The sequence below is a fragment of the Musa acuminata genome, chromosome BXJ2-7, assembly GCF_036884655.1.
Source record: "Musa acuminata AAA Group cultivar baxijiao chromosome BXJ2-7, Cavendish_Baxijiao_AAA, whole genome shotgun sequence".
Taxonomy (NCBI): Eukaryota; Viridiplantae; Streptophyta; class Magnoliopsida; order Zingiberales; family Musaceae; genus Musa; species Musa acuminata.
Window position 1 is genome coordinate 8,975,784 of NC_088344.1, and position 18,746 is coordinate 8,994,529.

General features: G+C 38.2%; 1 pseudogene; it reads right to left on the reverse strand.

The window, feature by feature from the left end:
- Positions 1 to 250: 250 nt before the first annotated feature.
- LOC135617066 (uncharacterized) lies at positions 251 to 17,578 on the reverse strand (annotated as a pseudogene).
- Positions 17,579 to 18,746: the final 1,168 nt, after the last annotated feature.

Here is an 18,746-nt window from a genome sequence, read left to right on the forward strand (position 1 = left end):
GGCTGATTAGGAAGGCAAGAGGATTGGTTGTGACTGTTTGCAGGGTTAGCTCGCTTCTCATGGGATCCAAATGGGAGCAGTGGCTCGAAATATTTATAGCGTGGGAGGTGACAGCCCCTGTAATCTCTGGGCTTCGCAAGGATGGCTATGGAATGGCCATCAGGCTTTCAAGAAAGAGAACGAGAAATAAACAAAGAAAAGATGTATGATTTGGGAGATGTCCAGAGGTATCGTGCCAAACACCGAAATGTATGATTGCATTTGGAACATCTTTCTTTGCAATGAATGTATCATACATGTAAATGGCACGTCAAAGAGTCGACGAAAAGTGGCATAAAACAAATTACAAAGAAGTTACACCACTGTTTTGTGTTAGTAAAACAAAATTTAGAGAAGAATCACATGAGCTTAAAGTCAATGAGTGGCTTCTAATCAACCTCTAAGAAGGTGTTGAATTCAAGAAGGAACAAACCTAATGGAAAAATGCACATCGAAGCTTGTAATAGTTTCCGCTGCAAACAATTTCCCAATCAGGATCATGTGCATCTTAGATCATTTATCTAACTTGTTTCCTCTGTTCCTCACGAGTTCACGAGGAAATCAAACCAAAGCGAGTGGATCAAAACAAAGGGGTTCAGATTTCATCCACTGAATTTCTCCTTTACAGCAAAGGCAATGGCAAAACTTGCAGCTCCGATAACTCCAATCACTTTAACAATGCCTCGGCTCTTCAAATATGTCCATGACCATCGACAGAGAAAATGCGACCCACAGGATGCCTGGAATTTTTGAATGGAAAAATCCTGCATAACCAATGCAAATGGTGAGGTTAATGTTCTAATAAAGAGGAATTTGTTTGTTTCTGTAAACGCTTCATCATAGAACAGCCTAGTGGTCAATGTTTATCATATATAGGAGCATGGGATTAATGTTCACTGAATACTATAATACAAGTTAAGATCATTTGCAACCAAATACAGAATGACTTGTGACATTATTTATGAACAAAGAATCCATCACCGGTCAGTTTCTTTATAGGTTTCATATATCATTGAGGAGTCTTACAATATATTCACTTGGACATCATTAAAGACGAACCATAATCGAAGAGAAAGGAGGAGAAAATCCGACAAGCTTCATATTGATTTATTCTTCTGTGTTGCTAACACCCATTTCTTCAAGGAACATCTCGTAACTGTGAATGAAATCTTCCATGGAGAAATCCTGCATGCTTCAACAGTATATAAAACATGCAATGGAAAAACAGTTGGGGATCTACTGCAGCCTACGGTTCTCAATTAAGTATAATAAATGCAGCCAATTGTAACTCATGGTTCAGACAATTAATCAATGACTAAGAGTATATGAATCATTCAATGGAAATAACACTTCAAAATATACTAAACCTACAATTATCAATTAAGCCTTAATAACCACAGCCAATTGTAACTCATGGCTTAGACAAAATTAATCAATGACTAAAGAGTATATGAACCATTCAATGGAAATAACACTTTGAAATATACTAAAACCTACAATTATCAGTTAGGCCTTAATAACCACAGCCAATTGTAACTCATGGCTAAAAATACCAACCAATCACAACAAGAACTAGTCACAAGCTTCACCACTTGGTCATCAGTTTTTAGTAATAGAAAGCATTCTGCTTCATGTCGTGGCTCAAATCATGATCAAGACATGAGGGGTGAAAGTGACACACATTAAGGAGGCAAGAGAGGTCCAGAGTCAAGATGGTGCACTTCTAGATGTGCATCATGTTCTCTTGGTAGGGAATTTGATAAATAACGCAATGAAATTACCTTTGGGAGCTTCTCTTGGTAGGCAAGATGATCCACATGAATTCTTACATTCGAAGAAGCTGGAAGCCAAAATTTGATATCCACATCAGCATATGATTTAGAAATTATATCAAATAAAGTTTTTGATCCATTTTCAATGGCATTCAAAATGGACAATTCCCGGTCTCTTCGGTGCCTGCAAAATGAAGGTATAATCATTAAACCTTTTTTATTTTTTATGCAAAAATATTGACTTTGTAAGTTCAAAGCATAATTTGATTTAGTTTATGTGCTACTTCGACAATGGAGTCGACCTTAGTCTTCTAGACAAAGATGAGTCATACCTGAGTGCTCAGAATAAGATTAAAAGAATATTTTAGCTTTTCAGCTTAAGATAATCATATCAACTGAAACAAATATGATTCAACATAAACCAAGTCCCGACAATCAAAACAATAGTTGTCCTCTCCCATATTTGTTGATGAGAATATTGAAAATCTCAAAAATCTATCTCTTAAATTGACAATTCCTCTAATTTGCAGTAGCACAAATACAAGCACAAGAAAGGAAGCATGACCTTTCTACATGAAAAATTCCCAGAAAGTGATGGAAGTACCATTAGTTCCAGGTACCTTTGCAGGCACTTTATCTAATGGGTGCCCCTTTTAACTATTGAACAGATTTGGTCCATGACATGAAGCATTAAATTAATCAATAGAATGATGTCAAAATTACTTAACAGGACATGCATACAGTAACCAGTGTCATACTTGAGGTATCCACAAAGCATCCGTTTTGGCCAAAGGTTGATCCTACCATGCATTGGAATTAAAACATGTGGTGAGAGATCCAAGAATCTGTAAGTTGTCTGGAAATACTCCTGCACATCCAAACATTTAAACTCCTAACTGACATGATCTTGTCAGAAAGCAAACAAAATAATTTTGTTGAGCAAAGGCAATTCTAATATTAAGTGATTAAAAAATATGATAAAACAAAACAAGAAAATAATCTAAATGTCAGAAATTTATCAGGTCATATAAGATGAGGTAAGATATATGATAGTTTGTTAACAATTGCTGTACCATGGAGATAAAAAAAGTCAAATAAAGTTATAAAGGAACTCCAAATATAACATGTAATGGTGAGAGATACTAATAACCATCAAAAGATTTCCCAGCAGAAATTAGTTTTGCCATACACCTTCTACAAAGAATAAATACCTTCAAATTTCCACCAGCTCTTACATCCAGAACAGCACTTCCTTGCCTGAGAAAATATAAAAAATTTGGCAAAAAAGATCACAGAGAAGTTATCATCATAGTAAACGTAGAAAATATGTTATCATTCAAGACACCTAGATCCTTGAATTTCATAGTATTATCAGGGCATGAAGAACATTAATTAGTCAGACGATAAGCTTCTCCAGTATAAGACAGTACGAAGCACAACAATGAAGGGGTACTACATGGACTAAAGTTCATTCCGGACACCTAGTTCCTTAAATTTCAAATACTATTATGTGGGTGTGAAGGACATTAATTAGTCAGATAATAAACTATTCCAGTATAAGACAGTCCGAGTACAACTACGCAGGGTATTACATGAACTAAAGTTACAGACAATCTCCATGTGTGTATTGAACAAAATTAGAGTTAATAATTCTGAATCCTGGTATTGTACTTCATGCCGGTGAGTCATGATTAAGTAATGGCAAGTGAATAGTAGATCTTAAAGAGGGTGCATGGAAACCCTATGGCATTGTATGACTGGGAGATTATAATAACTCACATAACTGCAACAAAGGATCTCTTGGTTTGTGTTACAAATGATCTGGCCAAACCTATCAATGAGAGAGGTCAAATTTCAGCATCTAGATATCAATTGCTTGCGTCTCTTGCCACAGGTACCATTTCAAGATGTTTTGCATGATAACCTCACTAATCTGTCATGGACTTAGCTGGTTTTGCCTAAGTCGTGCGGCACTCTTGCGTGTCCGTCCGCAAAGGTCAGCCTCCCCGAAGTCTCCCCTGTCCCTTAGGACCCACGAAAGAGAGAACGGGTTAGAGAAAACGCCTCAATCGGGATCCACAAGCAAACATCTCCGAAAAACACTTCATAGACAATGCAAATTACAAACAGACTTTACAAGCTCTGAACAGTTACACAACAAAGGGTAAAATGGTCCATTACAGACCGAAAATCTCTCGCACGTGTCCACATGACACAACCTTTATTTACAAGCCTAAAGAGGCCACCAACCCAACTAAAATGAGACTATTAAGCCTTCGGCCGCCCCTTTACATGCTGTACAAGGCATGAACATGCCAAAAGACACGGACATACATAAGCATTACATCAAACGCCTTGTTTAGAAGTTTGTCCGTGACATTCTCCCCCACTTATTCCTTCGACGTCCTCGTTGAAGCCTTTGTCGACACTGCAACTCCTCGCCTTTGCTGAGTCTTCAATCTTCTGCTCCAGCTACAATGCGCCTCTTGGCTCCTAGCTGCTCTCCACTGTTGTTTTTGAGTAGTCGAACCTTTGATCCGCCATGCTGCTTCAACTCACCAATGACTCTGACTCTGGCGTGGGGTTAGCTGAGTTGTGTTGATCCTTGTTGATTCCTGCGGATCCCCCAGATGAAGGAAAAGACCATCCTTACTGCGCCAGTCTCTCAAATGCCTCATGCTGCTTGAACTGGGTGGATGCTTGTTGGAGCTTTAACGAGCATCATCTCACAAACTTCTGAAGTTTTGGGTCCTTCCTCCACAAAATTTGCTCATTGACTCTCCTTTCACTTAGTTGTCATATCCAAGTAGGTTCGCATCACTTCCGCTTTCGATTGGCATTTCGTTGGGAAATGAAGCGGACAATCTACTCTCAGTAGCACTGATCACCGTTGGTGAGGATTTGACAACTATTGTCTTTCATTATCTTCGAAGGGTCTTTGAACTTGTGCAGAGCTCCTCTGCTGGATAGATAAGAGAATTGGGGTACTCGGTTTCGCCCATTCTCTTAAGGGTTGAGAAGGCAAAGGTTACTTGACTTCGCCCGCCTCCTCGAGGTTGTACTCCATGCATCGAGCTGGTTACTAGCCTTCGCCTGCTCTTTGCTCACACTTCTGAAGCACTTGAAGTGTTTGCACTCCTTGCGTTAAGTTAGTTACTATGATTCACCTTCTCAATGCCATCGAACTTCTGGAATGCGGGAAGTTTTCACCCCAACTTGGAATAATTCTCTCATAGGTTTGGTCGCCTCTGGGATTGTACCGTCTTCTCCATCAATCCTGTCGCCTACTCCACTGAGTAGCAAAGGTACAACACCGCGTACTGCCTGCTTCGTTCCTTGGTTATGCACTCTTGCATGACCCGAAGTCCTTCACTTTCGGCTATCTTGATGAGAAGTTCATTGACACCGGTCTTACGAAGTTCCTCGGCCTTTGCCCTTCAGCCTTGTCTCGGTACTTGGAGATTGCCTCTGCATGCTCCACCTCCTCGGCCCCTTTCACGACCAAGCGCTCTCCCTCCATGAGAGCAAGGGATCAATGACTTTCACGGAAGTCCCGCCTCTGCGGTACCATGGCGCTGCCATGCCCATGGCCCTACTATCCGTCGCCTCGCATCTGCATCCCTTTTCTTCACGATCAGTAGATATGTCTTCGTGGCACTCCTCTGAGTCCACCTCCATTTTAACTGATGCTTGATTTTTGGGTAGCTAAGTCCCTCTTGACTCGTCGTCGCTTCCTCGCCCCTTTCGACCCCCTGCTTCAACACCTCTGTGTTCTCCAAGCAGCTCTCCTTTGGTCGATGGAAAGACATACTGCAACTCCCATGCATGGTCTCTGCCATCGCATTATAGGGTTTGCACCAATTCTGTTCTCCTTAGCTTCCTTGGTAGCAACGTTCGCTTACTCGACCTTGTCCTCTGACTTGCCGGGCTCCCTTAAGCGAATATGAGCTCTGGAGCAGTCCAACTCTCCAGCTGCTTCGATCATACCTCTGCATGATCAAGTCCTTCCCATAGAACTCACTGGTACTTGCATTCGAACTTTTCCCTTGGTGGAACACAACCCCGATATGCTGATGACCAAGGCTTTCATCCGATGCAAAATTCGATGCACGCCCGGAAGACTCGCCTCTGCGGTACCATGGCCTTCACTCCTTGAATCCATAGCCCTTCTTGCCGTCGTATTATTCACCGAAGTGGAACTTCCAGTAGCTCCCGATCATACATCCGTATGATCTAGTCCCTCACGGGGCTATGTCGTGTGTATCGCATTGCCACGAACTGTTCCACCACGATCCGCTGCACCATGTCGCCTCCTGGTGACATCTCCATTGCATTCTGATCCTTGTGGAATAAACTCGAATTGTGAACCCTCCATGTGTGGCCTCTGCCAATACATCGCAGGGTCTCTTTCACCTTCGATTTTGTTCGCTCATTTGGCAATCGATCTTCATCCACCCACTCTTGGGTCACACCTAGATGAAGCACCGCTCTAGGACAGTCCGTCGCCTAGTAGCTCCCGAAGTCCACCGACTTCACTGTAATTTATGCTCCATTGTCTGGATCCTGGGCCTCTGCCCCTACCAGCACAATCTCCGCTGCGCACTGCTTCCTTCATGGCAACTTGAATGGCAACACTGTGGCATATTCTTCAAGAGTACCCGCCTCTGCGTCCTCTTGCCCCGTGCTAAGGCCTTCTGAACCCAACTTCGCCTCCGCAAATTGAGTCGCCTTAGTTCCTCCATCAAATGCTTCTCCGAGATAAAGTGCATGTGCCCCGAAGCTCCCTTCGTCTTTGGCACCATGCAAGATGAGTCCGCTCCGTCAGAATAAAGGACCCATGGAACAACATAATCCTACTCTTGCCTCTGTAAGAGTTCATGTCCTTGACCTCTGTCTAAGGAAAGCACTATGCCTCTGCTCCACGTTCCAACTTCTATGCTGGCTCCCTTCATGCGGCTTGGGTACTTCGCCAAGTTACACCCAAGTTGCTCCGCTCCTCGTTTTCACATTGAGTCGATGGTGGTCCTCGTGCCCACCATTCTACGGGTCAGCCCTCCCTTGAGTCCGATCTCCACATCGACTCCAAGTGTGCTTTCATTTGTGTTGCTTTGGGTCGCTCCCCCACTTGATCTCACAATGCATCCACCAATGCATTCTCTCAAGCGAGATCATGCGACGACTCCTCGCCGCTTGCTCAGTCCATCGAGCTTCGTGGAGTTGTTGTTTGTTGAGGTACTCCTCCTCAACATGTGAGGTCCGTCTCACATGATTCTCCCTCTGGAAAGCCGGGACTTATCCCTCCTGGATAACTGTCCCATTAGAGCAACATCTCTCTTCATTTCAGAGACCACCATCCCCTTGGACTACTCCGATCTGCTGGACAAACTGTGCATTGTTCTACCTCCTGCAAACGCACTTGCTAGATTGCGACTCAACGTCAATACAACCCCCGCTGCACCACTCAAGGCCTAGCAACATGCTGAACTCATTGCACACTTCAGCCTCCTACGGACGTATCCTTCACATGCCGAAGAGAAAGTTTCAATGCTCCATAGCGTCGAGTTTCGGTCGCCTTGGGATGGCCACGAACATTCCATCGTCCGCATAGAAGCCCATGCATGAGTACCAAATTCTTCGAGTTAGCAATTCCCCTCACCTCTGTGAGCTTTGCATAACTCTTTTGGTCGTTGAGCAACTCATTCCATCTTGCATGGTCTCATCCTTTACCAAGCGCCTCGCTTGGCTTGAGCACCATCAAGTATAGTTGTCAACGTTGAGCTGTAGCTCAAACTCAGCCATCCCAACCTTTGTGCGCTCCACATTCTTCCAAGCTTGCCTGTTCTCATGGTGCCTCTTGCGCGAAGGGTTGGCCATTCCTCTGAGCGACTCCTTTTCCCTACATCTCCATGCCCGTTTTCCCCCAAACGGTCGCGCGTGTACTGACTGCCCTCAACGCAGCCCCGCTAGGTCCCCCACGTTTGCATGCTAAGTGTTTCTATGAGTGCTTGTCCCGCTCTGATACCATCTGTCACGGACTTAGCTGGTTTTGCCTAAGTCGTGCGGCACCCTTGCGTGTCCGTCCGCAAAGGTCAGCCTCCCCGAAGTCTCCCCTATCCCTTAGGACCCACGAAAGAGATAACGGGTTAGAGAAAACGTCTCAATCGGGATCCACAAGCAAACATCTCCGAAAAACACTACATAGACAATGCAAATTACAAACATACTTTACAAGCTCTGAACAGTTACACAACAAAGGGTAAAATGATCCATTACAGACCGAAAATCTCTCGCATGTGTCCACATGACACAACCTTTATTTATAAACCTAAAGAGGCCACCAACTCAACTAAAATGGGACTATTAAGCCTTCAGCCGCCCCTTTACATGCTGTACAAGGCATGAACATGCCAAAAGACACGAACATACATAAGAATTACATCAAACACCTTGTTTAGAAGTTTGTCCGTGACAAAACGGGATTTCTCACTATTGATTTAATGATCCCTAAAGGACAATAAATGAGTTTACATTCTGGAGGTAACAGAATGGTGAAACAGCAAAACTGAATTAGAGTCTCTTAACAGTAATCATTTGTAAGATTATACAGCATAATTCAGATAAATCTCTGGAGATATTTATCACTGATTATATTCCTTACTAAAGCTAATGAAATAAAACTCCAGTGGCAAAATCTTCATAAAAGGACAATATAACAAAACAAAGACTCAAACTACTCCTCAATACTAATTATACACTCATACTTCTGGAAAAAAGTAGCATGAGATTCATGCTCACAAGAATACTGATGAATGTTTATGGAGCTCACTAATAAAGATTTTTATTATGAGAGTGATCAGGAAATCCTTAGCTTAAGTTGTTTAAACATTTAAAAATTGGCTAAGAAAAAAAGAAGAAATATTCATCCTCTCATGTAACCAAACAAGATGTGAGCATGCTTCATTTTCCTAATTTATTTTTTTCTGTTATAGAGCTATGCCACAATACTGATCTCCTTGATAGTATTCAAATTCTTACCCTACACAATGATCTCCAACAATGAGTGAGTTTGTAGAAACATGAAGCAAAGCAAGATGACCATCTGTGTGACCCTGAATTCAGAGAGTAGCTTGGTAAGTACATATAAGCCAAGAAAAGAGTAGGTATTATAAATTAGACTGCAAAAATATTTTAAAGAGCTGATCTGGTGAATTCTCATCATTATCCAACTTAAGGAATTCAGTTCCACAAGAATAATCTACAAAACCATGTCACTAGGTTTCCTTTTTGTCCATTGTAGTCTTGTAAAAGAAGACACCATAATACATTTACGTACGCCAAGTTGAAAGCATATTAGACCAATAATTATATGGTTGATATCAAATCTAGGCATGTAAAAGAAGTCAAGGGCTTGACATATAGCGAAGTATATTGGAAAAATTAGTGATGTTTGAAATATAGACAATTTTAAAAAAGCAGTCCCCCTCAGGACTCCAGAGCTGACTCAAATATCAGCAAAACCATGAAATTTTGATAAATTCGGTCAAAACTCAAATGCCTTCAACTGGAATACGGCAGCCCACTCATTAGTGTAGGCTTGTACCTTTACATACGACCAATATAGAAAATTTTGGGTGACAACATCCCTTAGAGGTACATACACAACCATTTCCCAAGAACGAAGCATCATTAGGAGCTCTATTATATATTAACCTTCTCAACTAAATTCTAGTGATATTTCACATTTTCACTAATAAATCTTTCTTCACAATAGTTTCTCTTTATATATGTCTACACATATATAATGATACATATTTCGTATGATCATGCATGCAAACATGTGGACATACATACGTAACATAAACATACACATGTATTTTCAGCACAGAAATAGCTTTGAATTGTTGAACACATTCATACCGGTGCAAAGATAACTTCAAATCGATGATCACCTATTTGTATTTTCTCTCCACCAGATATCAAGGTGCGACAAAGAGACCATTCACCTGCCACATTATGCAAAGCACGGTGAATATATATATATATATATACATACATATATATATAAGAACACTTATTATTATCCAAAAATTTGGGTTCAAACTTAAAGGTGCAAATATGTCAATATAATGCAATCCTGTGCCAACTCTTGTCCCCACATCGGGTCGGATTGTGACAAGGTTAAAGCTTGACAATCTAAGAAATTTTTATAATTTTTATTTTCAGTATGCTACAGACTTTTCCTAATCAATCCAAAAAAGAACATGCAAATAAAAACGTGGCCCTTTTTCTCGAAACTCGATGTTTTTTTATTTCATTTGTACCAGTAGCATGACCCCATTTCGATCAGGACTAGCTATATATAATGAAGATAAACTGCAAAATAGGGTGTGCTTAATGTCAATTCATATACTTCAACAGAGCCAAAATTGAAACAAAGTTATACCTCTTCCTATGTGACGACTAGTGTTTTCATGTGCTAACAGAACCGCATCAGGATTGCATTTCTGGATAACCGAGAGACCTGAAAGTAAATGATCTAGCAATATAATCTACATCATGAAAGAAAAAAAGAAAAAGAGATATTAGATCTGCATTCAATAACGTATTTGCTGCTAATACTTGTTTGCCTAGATCTCGAGTCAATTATGCATCCAAAAATGAGACTGTCATTTTTGGTGTATGAACAACTAATATAATATAACAAACTTGTCTTTACAAGTAAGGGTATGTACAAACCCCAACAAGTACTTTAAGAGAGTCAAAGATCCATGAAATTATATAAAGTTTCATCTTTTGTATAGGTTGAGCCTTTAGACATGATTTAACAAGCTAGGCTTTCTCTTGTTTTGGGGTAAAACAAGGATAAACCAGGCTTTAGCTAGTCAATTTAGAGTTGCACATGATCAGTTCTGGTCAAAAATTAAAACAAAGACGATTTAACGAGAATGTCTTCTTGGATAATCAAGAACACTTAATCTATACATAGAGAGGGAGAGAGAATGGTGGTGTCTGACAAATAATGTCCTTATTAAGAAATGATCACTGCTAAAAGAGCCAAATATAATATAAGAATGAAATAAAAATCTAACCCCCTAACAGTATGTTAAGTAGGAGAAAGGATTGGCATAACATGGCATGAAGACACACTGATACCTATCTGACACAGTATAGTTCCACATCATGCTGGTTAACACACCACTATCTCCATCAGTACAAGTCAAAAATTAGCTTAACCATATATTGGCCACTCCAACATGGACTAGCATAGCTGATGCTTTGCTGGAATAGAACATTTTAAATCATATCAACACATCCCGATCAACATGACAATATTTAAGTAGGGTTGCAAACTGGTAATATCTTAGAAGAAACAGTAGCTATATATAATGAAATTTGAATCATATCTGAATGGAAGGCATACCATCCACATGATCATAGTGATGATGAGTGACAAACACCACTAACTTTCTTGGCAATTTAGCTACAAGATCTGCCAACTAATAAGAAACACAGAGAACAAATAAGAATGAAAAAAGGAACAGCTAGATATAAAAAAATGTCAATGCACTTTGAAAATAGTAAGAGGGAATGCTATGATACAATCAATCCATTTCATTTGTAGATTAACAAATAAAACAAAATATAGAAAAAGAGAATCTATAGGGGCAATCATATGTTAATAGAAATTCTTTTGCACAACAAACTGAGAAAACTCTAGTTTGAGCAATTAATGATGCAATTTCTGTTACTTGCAAGTGAGATTCTTGAAGGATCCCTTGCAATGGTTTCGATGCTAACATTTACTCCCATTTTGAGGACCATATGCATCCATGTGCAACAGAGGGTGCGATGTGTCTAAAAGACATTTAATTACCTTTCAAATTTTAATATAATTCTAAAAAGAATAAAAAAATGGTATATCAAATACATATATAAAAATTCCTTGATTGAGTCTTCAAAGTGTTAAACATTGCCACCATCACTTGATCATTGTCACTCAATCATTGTCTCAATATAAGCTTCACAGAGTGCATATGTCATTCTTGACTGATGATTGTTGAAGTTCATTCATCATGCTTAGTCATCACCTGAGTCACACATCCTTAATAAAATCATCAGTACTTGCCATCAATAGCATAATTGCAGTCACCAAAAATAACATTCTCCCACCCATTGATGACAATGCTATTAATGACTTTTCAGAATTATCTTCACCTATTTTAGCAAAACCCCTTGACTAGTGTGTCCTCTTATAATATCACCAAAAATAACATTCTCCCACCCTTTGATGACAATGCTATTAGTGACTTTTCAGAATTATCTTCACCAATTTTAGCAAAACCCCTTCACTAGTATGTCCTCTTATAATATCAACTGAAATTAGAGATACATGACATACCATGAGTATCGACCTGTATAAGCTCATTAGATACAATCCAAAATTACACATATAATGATAAAAAATGGTGTCAATACAAAAATCAACCATCGATCACATTATAATCATATAAGCTAAAAATATAATCCCAATTACATGTCCAATACGTCCTAGTCATTGGTGTAACTTAATCCTACTCAATGCTGAAGCAACATGTGCCCAAAAAACCTTTAGAGACTTAAACTTTACCACTATGGATATAAATATGACAGGACAAAAGTGTGGAACTCCTATCACATTGAGATTGAAGATAACATAGTAATGTCCTCCCTCCATGGCCTCGATAGACCACCATCACAGTACAAATAAAAAACGTACCATTCCATAACCATCACATGATTAAATGTACCAAAAGGTATATTAGAGTTCAGATATACTAACCAACACTTAAATCAAAATGGATTCTGGTCAATTTAAACGAAAAAAATTATGGTAAATTTGAATCAATAAGCTCCAATGATGTAGGAGACTAACAAATAACAAGATTGAGTTACATATTTCCACCCTTGCTGAGCACTTTCCAATTATAAAAATTTGTATGTTGTGATAACAAAATTATGACTTTTAACTAAAAATGATTATCAAAGAATTGTTCGACTACAAATCATGTGTTTTGATTGTTTTGAGTGATAAGTCTTTTAATCATCAAACAATAAAGCATTAATAAAAATAACTATAAACAAATTTCATCAGTAAAAAAAAAAAGAGATTTCCTTACATCAGGATGGAAACGTGACGAGCATCCAGGATCAACAAGCAGAGAATTAAGTAACAAAGCTAGAATCTTTTTGTTCATTAATTGCATCATCTGCCGCCACTACAATCAGATTTGTAGTGTGAAATGGCTCTCTAGTTCTACTCTTCATTGGCACAAGTGTGATACCTGGAGGGTACTCCTGATACAAAAGCATGTTCGCAATTAAATATAGCAGCATTTCTTGTGTAAGACACAGTTATTTGACTTAATGAAGAAATTCAACTACCCAGTATAAGGGCTAAAGAGCAGATTAAATAATATACCATGATGTCATAAGAACTTAGATATTTTCACTGAACAATAAAGAAATATCTTATAAGTCTGATAAAAGGTAAAATATGAATTTATTTTGTTTAATCTAAAAATCAATCAAAAGACAAAGATCAGACAAATTCAGATATGCATACACAGGAATATCAACAAGTATCCTCATAAAATAAAGCAAAAATAGGTAGATTAGCAGACCTGATCCATAATAACTTGGAATTTCAACATATCGCTTATTATAGAATTTCAATCTTGTTCGGCATATGCTTTCATCAGACATCAAATAATGGCATGATTGTAATAAGAGGTCCTAATTTTTTGGCAAACAGTAGCATAGCATTTAAGTTCCTGCAACAATTTCTCATAGTAAATGTGAAAAATTGAATCATGCACCTAATAAAGATAACTTTAAGAACAAGGAAAAAAAGTTAATGAAGGAAGAACAAGATGATTTGAAGTATTTAAACCATCTGATGGCAAAAAGTCAGGGGGAACCAGAGAACCTGATAATGCAAGGTGCAAGTTGCTGAAACATTGGTAGCTTTTGCTACGCCAGGAACAATTCCCATGAATACAAAAGGCCCTACACATGTGGCACTTGCCTTTACTTCCTGAAGCAACATCAAGGCACTCTCTTTTGACAACCACTGGCATGACTCTACGAAAGCATCAATAGACAATGTGGTTAAAGTACTATAACAAGAAACAAGAATTTCGTATGTTTTGCAAATTACCCAAGAAATACATAACAAGCAAGAGGGTCAACTAGGCAGTGTTCCAAGTAACTAAGCTAGATCTGAGAGACAAAACTGTCCATCCTTACAACTCTGCTTCACAAATTATATGAGAAAGAAAATATCCTCACTTGTCATAAATTTGGGATTTACTTTGCAGACATAAAAGAAGAAGATACCTTCACTTACTGTAACCTATCGTCACTTTCTAACTCTTCTTCATTCATCGTCCATACTGACAAAGCATGGGATCCATGTCTTCTTACAGATATGTCAATCCTCCCCCGTCCAAAGCTTCTCTATGGCTATACGCTCTAATCCAAGCTCTTGAAAAATTTTAAGACCTTTACACTCAAAAATCTTAATTGCGGATAACCAAGTGGGATGAACTTCACCAGAATTAGTAGAACTATCCAATACAACACATATTATGCTTTGGTAACTCTTTAATAAATTTATTAAAAACAAGTACACTTAAAGTTCAACAAAATTAAATGGAAGTATAAGACTGCAAGGTAGAAGATTAATGCCATCAGAGCAACTTTATCCAAGAATAGAATACATAAACTGCATGAGATCCCACTATGACAGGCATAATTTTAACCATCCTACTTTTGTCAAAATAATATTCAATTGATTTGTTATGTTTATTTATGAAAATTATGTGAGAAAATCTAAACAAAAATGCAATATGAAGTATCTGAAAAAAACAGGTCACCCTTTGTTCCACAAATGGCTTTGAGCCTTCAACACCAACTTCCCTTAGTTAGAAATTGTTGCTACCTTCATTCCCAGCATACTTCCAAGTGACTTTTCTGGAGGAAAACATCTGATGAAGGACACAAAGGCAAGAGAATTTGACAATTCCCACCACAACTAACAACAATAACAAAGCCGTAAGTTCCAACAATCTCCACCACAACCCCAACCCCAACCGAAAAAAAAAAAGAAAAAGGACACACACATGCATCCAACACAAAAGGAACATCCCTAACAGCAATGCAGGCAGCATACTGTGCCAGCAAGACATCCTTGATATAGCACTTAATATTCTGGATACTGTTGAAACTTTCATTCCTAATCTAGTTATACGTGCCCAAAGGATTTTTCTGCACTATGATCTATACCAAGGATTAGAACACAAGGATCAAACATAACTCACAATTATCTAAAAGATAAATGGGTAAGAAAAAACTTCAAGCAAGTTGTTGATTTGACTAATTTCATATAGAAAAAACTATTCAGAGACACAACCTGAAAAAGTACCTATTCACATGTCTATATCAGCAACATCAATAATCCAGTAAACACTCATTAATTTCTATTATTCAAACAAATTGTTTTGTTGCTTTCCAAATAATAAATTAGTGACTAGTATTAGAAAACAGTATATCTCTACACAGATCAGCAGAAACTATGCTGCTACCTGGGACAAAATATTTGCCAAGGGATAAGGTAATAGTTTATTTGATATTTGGAAAATGATCTCCAGCATGAAATTCATGGTGAAGTTGGCAAAGGATGTACATAAAACCCATAAATTAAGTGCAATGAAATAACCTACAAGAAACAAATGACAGGCATAATGGTTAAAAAGATAAAGAATGTCCACAATCCTTCCTCAAATGCCGAGAAAAGTTAGATCTATGATAAATGATCAACATCTCAGCTATGCTATTGTCATCAAATAAGCATGTCTGTCAACATGCACATAATACATAATATGAGCAATAAGGTTATAAGTTCCTAAACTCCCAAAATGGGTTTAGATTTTTATTCTGCAGAACAACGTCAACTCAGTAGGAACAGCCTAAACCACCAGGAACCTCATTATTCCTCTTTGGGTCTTCATTTTTAAAGTCAAACCTAACCTATATCAAGCATTTTCTTAAAGAACATACCATCTTCAGCTATTTTCTTAATGAAGAATTGATGTTAAATCAGATGAATAACCAACATAATGCAATGATAACTACATCATTCAATTCGAACCTATGCAGGGTTCTGAACCGAACATTTCTAAATTTATATAAACTTTCAAGATCATGCTAAAGTCTAGGAAATCATGTCTGGTTATATACAAGTACCTTTTAAGATCCCTTCCTTTGATTTTACAATTCCAAGTATAAACAGTACATTGACAGGTGGTCCTGGACCAAATTCAGGTTCTTTGACAAACTTCCATACCGACCATCGTCCTTCGAGTGGGCTTTCCAGATAGGATAGTGATAAAACCTACACACAAGCATTTGTGTGAAAAAGGATGTACGGTACAGGTAAGAGACAAACAAATGTATGTTTTCCATGGATACAACTACTTTTCCATGGAAAATAAATTCATAAAAGCAGATAAAGATAGCATCAAAATGACACAGCAGAGTTGCTACGGGTCAAATCATCCAAGTATATTAAATACCAAAATGTCATTACAGCAAAGAAATTAAAGAGCAGTACATCCATACAAGGAACTGAAAAACTGAAAGACCATAGAGATCGATCATCATCAGAATCTTATTAAACAGCATGAGATAGTATCATAGCATAGGTGATGATGGATGACATAAGTACCCATGTTGGTAAAATCAGTTTAAAAACACGTTACCATCAAATAGCAGAACCATGTTGATGGGTTTCACCTGATTCACTGGCATTAGACAAATGAGTTCCATACATGTGCGAGCATGTGTAGCACTTCTTGGTTACCAAACATTTGTACAAGTGATACCTGTTGATTGATATATTATCCTGATAAGTCCCCACGATCCCTTTGGGGTTTCTTTCTGGCTAAACAACATAAACGTAAAATCTCCGGAGACATATCAGACATAGAGTGTGTATCAGGTGAAATAATCGTTTTCTTTGGCTGATAGTTCACATGTTCGGCATGAGTACTTCAACCTGACCAATGCCATCATCACCTAGAGTTGAAGCACTAGAAAGCCACCATCGATGCCGCCAAAGGCCCTTCTCCCATCCTTCACCAAGTCTTCCTATCAGTTCGGCTTTCGGCACGGCAGACTCATACTAGCAAATTTAGATCACGGCAACTAGGTTTTGCAACACATATAGCATCAATTGACCGTCTTCTTGAATTGAAGTTACACAAAAACTATTCCACCAAAGATTAATTAAAAGCAAGAGAACAGTAACCCTAGCTCAACCGGACAAGAGAAGCAAAAATTACCTCATCGAGGGCGGAATCGACATCGAACTTTTCCAAATCAAGGTCATCCAACAGGGAGTAAGCGCCCTCGACAACCGTCTCCGACCGGCGATCTCCCCCCAGAGGGTTCAGCGGCGCCGATGGCAAGTCCCAGAGATCGGAATCCACGAAACTTCGGTACTCCTCCTCCGGCAGCGGGGGAGGCGGAGCCTGACGTACCACAAGAAAGTCCTCGTCAGAAGGGTTCTTGATCACGGCCACGAGCCTGTATCGGGCCATGGTGGCGAGGACTCCGCGGCCGGCCGAGAGGTCGCTTCGTAACGGGCGGAAGCCACGACGACACGAGACTCGAGAAACAGACGCAGTTAACGGACGAGCAACACGGGACGCAGTTGTGGCGCCACGCCGGTGTGACGGTGCATTTCTGTCGTAATTAAATTCCTTTTTTTTTTTTCTTTTTTGACCTTCGTCCAAATTCTTATCGTTTTTTTCTATTTTTCATAATTAAAATGAAAAGTTGTTTTCTGATTATTTATTTATGGGGCGAATTATATTTCAAAAAAAAATATTAGTAAATTTTTAGGGTTTTATAGAATCGTAATTTTTTTAAAAAATAAATAAATAAATAAAACCTATGAAGAGACTCATAAGAGAGACATTAACGGATCAAATAGGATTCGATCATACCAAATCGAACAAATAAATAAAATTTTATTGAATCAGATCGATTCATATAAAAGAATCAATTTTTTTTACGTAATTTCGTAAATTACCCTTTTTATTTTTATATTAACTCTTATTTTTTATTTTTATTTCTTTTTCGGATGGAGTGACATTAATTATTAAATTAAAATCTCAATTCTTTCTTTCTTTCTTTTTTTTTTTTCATTTTCCCTCATCTTTCTTTGCGGTCGGTTCTCTGTTGGGCCGGTCGAACGGGTTAAGAATCGGTCCAGTTGAACCAAACACAGGAACCAAAATCTAAGAGTCGACCAAGAAAAGACAAGAAGAACAAAACGAAAAGAGAGAGTTCTCCACAGGCAAAAACCAAAACAATTGCACTATAGGGAAAATAAATCCAAGCACTATTAAGCATTCGTCCTTTATTTATTAAGCATTTAACTACCGCATTTTAATGGAAAAAAGTTTATCAAAAAAATTAGCTGATCAAATTCTTGATGGTTAATAATAATATTGAATCGAATCTTATCTCTGTCATTTATAAAGAAAGAAAAAAAATACTGCACCTTCATTTATTCAGCCAAAAAAAAAAAAGAAATGCAAAGGGAATGATAAAATTGTAATATAGACCAGGATTATGTTATTATTATGCAAAAAATTTTAATACTAAAAATTAAAATCAAATAACGATATATTAAATTTACGATATACACCTTTTGATGTCATTCAAAAAGTCTTTATTTGACCTACAAGCACATTATCATCGGATTTGAAAACCACAATGATATTACAAGGAGAACTATATTTATATTTTTTTAATTCGTATTTGACTGCTATGAGCGATGAATTAGTGCATAACAAAGATTCAAAATATTTATAATCATAATTATTAATA